This window comes from Phocoena phocoena, chromosome 1 (genome assembly GCF_963924675.1).
Source record: "Phocoena phocoena chromosome 1, mPhoPho1.1, whole genome shotgun sequence".
NCBI classification, from domain to species: Eukaryota; Metazoa; Chordata; class Mammalia; order Artiodactyla; family Phocoenidae; genus Phocoena; species Phocoena phocoena.
The window spans coordinates 36,211,089-36,215,761 of NC_089219.1; positions in this window are offsets into that span (position 1 = coordinate 36,211,089).

Genomic DNA, 4,673 nt, shown 5'->3' on the forward strand with positions numbered 1-4,673 from the left:
CATTGGGTCTTTGTTGCTGCGCGTGGACTTTCTCTAGTTGTGGCAAGTGGGGGCTACTCTTTGTTGCGGTGTGTGGGCTTCTCATTGTGGTGGCTTCTCTTGTTGCAGAGCACGGGCTCTAGGCACACGGGCTTCAGTAGCTGTGGCACACGGGCTCAGTAGTTGTGGTTCATGGGGTCTAGAGTGTAGACTTGGTAATTGTGGCACACAGGCTTAGTTGCTCCGCGGCATGTGGGATCTTCCTGGACCAGGGCTTGAACCCATGTCCCCTGCATTGGCAGGCAGATTCTTAACCACTGTGCCACCAGGGAAGTCCCTGATTCTTATTCTTAGCAATCATTTTATCTTTGCATGTATGCTTTATTTTAATTTTTCTTGTTCATATTTAGAATGTATTGGGTTTTTCTGGATCATATATTTGAAGAAGGAATTTCTGGAGGGCGAGGAGTGAAGGTGTAGGCATTTTTACCAATTTTCTGTTCAAGGGCTCCCTTTCTGTTGCCAAAATGTAGAGCTGTTTCTTTAATACATAGTACCTTTATTTCTGGTGATGTTTTCTCTGATCCTTAGATCTTATCTATTTAAGTAGAATCTTTATTATAAGTTACTTCTTTCCTTCTCTTCACATCTACTGAGGCCTCTTCTAGACACTGCTGTCTTCTAGGGTGACTCTCTTTTTCTCTCTTAGAATTGGTACCTTTCAAATACTTTACAATTTTGGTCACAGGCACTTTTGAGCCACTTCCTTTTGAATCATCTATTGTTAGTGCTTTGACACATCAGTCTCTGACCTGCTGTCAGTAGTTCCCTTCGAGACGGGTTCCTCTCTGTCTGAGGATGAACGCTTGTTCTGCCGCTGCTAGGACCCATCCACAGTCTCACTCTTGCATGCAACTCCTTCTGCCCTCCCACACCTATGTGGGTTCAAGCACAAATTCTGCTAGTCCCTGGTGTTTCTCTCCCTCACTTTTGATTAAATTGGAATGTGTAGTCTCTTCTGTCTCAGAGTTACACTAGGAGGATAAGTTCTGGGTATTTTTATTTATTCTCAATTGTCTGCTTGATTTTTAGGAGGAGGTGTGGGAGGTATCAGATCTAGGCAACATCCACTATCATACTATAAGATTCTACGGGTTATGGGCTTCAGAGTTTTCTTCCCTTGTGAGAACTGAAATTAAGCTGCCATGTCAGAGGGCTTTTCCAGACTTCAGACAAACCACCATGGACCTTTGATCTATGTTAGAGGGAAACCTGTTGGCAAGAAATACATTGCTTTTCCTCATCAGTAGGAAACTACCTATTCTGGAGGAGAATCACATGTGCAATATATCAGTTTTTTAAAAGTTCAGGATGGGATATATGATTATATTTCTATTCTGAGTGTATCTTTTAAAATTGTGGGTGAATTGGGTCTGATTATTTGAAGCTTGTTCCAAATGTTTGAATCTCTCTTTTCTTCATTTTCTTTAGAAGAAATGTGGATATCTACAAAAATATCAAATGATTTATATTAGTCAGCTATCACTTTAATAATAGCTCATTATAAACAACCCCCAAAATCTCAGTGGCTCACAACAACATACAGGCTTACCTTTGTTTCATTATTGTACTTCACAGATATTGTGCTTTTTACAAATTGAAGGTTTGTGGCAACCCTGTGTTGAACAAACCTATCAGTGCCATTTTCCCAGCAGTATTTGCTCACTTTGTGTCTCTGTGTCACATTTTGGTAATCCTTGCAATATTTCAAACATTTTCATTATTATTATATTAGTTATGATGATCTGTGATCAGTGATTTTTGATGTTACTGTTACGAAAAGATTACTTCTCATGGATGGCTCAGATGATGGTTAGCAATTTTTAGCCAAAATATTTTTTAATTAAACAAAGTACATTGCTTTTTTAGACTTAATGCTATTGCACACTTAATAGACTCCAGTATAGTGTAAATATAACTTTTATATGCACTTGGAAACCAAAAAAATTTGTGTGACTTGCTTTATTACAATACTCGCTTTGTTGTGGTGGTCTGGAATCAAGCCCAAAGTATCTCTGAGGTATGTCTGTACATTTCTTTTTCTTGTTTGTAAATCTGTAGGTCAGCTGGGGCATCTGCTTCACTTTGGATTGGCTGGGCTTGTCTGTAGGCCATGACCTTGGCTCAGGTCTGCTCCTCATGTTGTCTTTCTGGGGCCCAACTTGAAGAGGCAGTGGCTACCTGGACATTCTCTTCTTATGTTGGATCATAGGAGTGTAAGAGTGGAGAGTGGGAAAATATGCACTGTTTCTCTGGGAGATTGGGATTGACATATATACACTAATATGTATAAAATAGATAACTAGTGAGAACCTGCTGTATAGCACAGGGACCTCCACTTCGCTGTACAGTAGAAACTAATACAACATTATAAAACAACTATACTCCAGTTTAAAAAAAATGCACTGTTTCTCAAATTCTCAGCTAAAAACTTCAGTCACTTTTGCTCATATGTCACTGGCCAAAGCAAACCACATGGCCAAGCCCAACATCAGTGCAGAAGACAGTTATGGCTCTGCCTCCGTTAGTGGGAGGTACTGCAAAATACATGACAAACCTCATGCACGTATAACTTTTGTACAGGAAGAGAGTGAAGAACCAGAAGCATTGATCCAATCTATTACAGAAGCCAAATAAGGAAGTGGACAAAAACTTACATGACAGAAAAAAGGTATTTTATCCGTGGATATTAGATACTGTGCTAAGCTTAAGCTAATCTCTTAACCCAGTTGGACAATGGAAGAAGCATATGTAATAAAATAGGAAGAAATATTCTCCAAAAATAAAATCCTCACATGGGAGCTTCCTGGCTTATAAACTCTATACCTTGACTGGGATACTCACCAGAGCTTGGCTCTGGGGAAAGGGGGCCTGCTGTCTTAGAAGAAGGTCTTCTTAAACTCTCTAGACTGCCTGAGAATTTAATGAAATCTTCAACTCCTTGAGTGCATGAGATCTTTTCTTTTCTTCCTGGAAGAAAGTATGAATTGGTTGAGAGATGGAGAGTGGAGATTTTAGGAGGATTCTGGAACCCCAAAACTGAATATCACTTTTTGAAAAAAAAAGTTTTATTTTGAAATCATTTCAAACTTACAGAAAAATTGCAGGAATAGTACAAAGGACTCATACATCCATCCAGATTCCCCAGTTGTTGACACTTTGCCACAACTGCCTTATAATCCTTATTGTTACTCTCTCTCTCTGTATGTATAGATATATTGATATTTGTTTTTTCCTGAACCATTTAAAAGTAAGTTGCACACAATGCTTCATTAATACACCCACACCACCCCTTAATACCTCAATGTTGATTTCCTCAATGCAAGGGTACTCACTTACATAACCACACTATAACCAACCAACAGATCAGAAAATAAACATTGGAGCAATTTGACCGTGCGATATATTTGCTCCACTCACATTTTGCCTATTATCCTGATGTCTTTTATAGGTCCAAGATCCAATCCAAAATCATGCATTTAGTTGTTACATCTCTTTATTCTCCTTCAGTATGCAACAGCTCTTTGGTCTTTTTTGCTTTTCATCATCTTGGCATTTGTTAAAGAGTGCAGACCAGTTACTTTGTAGAACGTACCTCGATTTGGGTTTGTATGATGTTTTGAATGATTAGATTCAGATCATATACTTTGGGCAGGAATACCTGAGAAGTGGTGCTTTGTTCTTCTCATATCAGGAGGCACGTGATGTTGATTTGTCCCATTATTGTTGATATAAACTTTTAATCACTTGGTTAAGATGGTGTCTTCCAGATTTGTCCACTGTAAAAGTAATTAACAGGTATGTTTTCCTTATTAATTTAACTGACAAGTATCTTGTACTTGTATATTTAATAAGTAATTAATAAATATTTTGTGAGGACACAATTTGAGATTATGTAAATACCTGTTTCCCCATCAGACTTTCCCCTATTAGTTTTATCATTCATTAATGATTTTTGCATAAATCAATTATTGTTATGATGATGGATAAATGATAATTTTCTACTTCTACCCTTCCTTCTACATTTATTAGTTGGCATTCTACTGTAATAAAGAGTTTTCAATTCTCCCTCATTTATTTATTTATATGAGTATGGGCTCATGGATCTCTATTTTATTTGGTGAGTTAAAATCCATTATTACCATTATATGCTCTGATGCTCAAATTGTCCCTAATTTGACCAGTGGTAGTACCTGTATCCTTTTCTCAAGTTCCTTTTGACATATTCCCATAGTTCTTTGACCATCTCCTTATTTTCTGACACTATAAGATATCCTAGGCTCTTATTTTTTTTTCCTTATCCAGTCCTGGAATCAGCCATTTCTGTAAGAAGCCCTGTTTCCTTTTATGGAAAAATAGTATTTAGATTTGGATGCTAGGTATCCTTGTTGCCATGGGATACCATTTCTACTAGACCTTCTCAATGGGCGGAGCTAGGACATATTCATACACACTCACAAATACATCTATATTCGCTTTTTGTATCTATCTACTAAAAATCATGAGTTCTCACTGATACCTCCAATTCCAATACAATCCTAGAGAATTATTCTAGACTATCCTCTTTCCGTATTTGTAATTCCCTCAATACTGAGAAACCTGGTTCCCAATATTCTCAGTGTATTTACTTACTT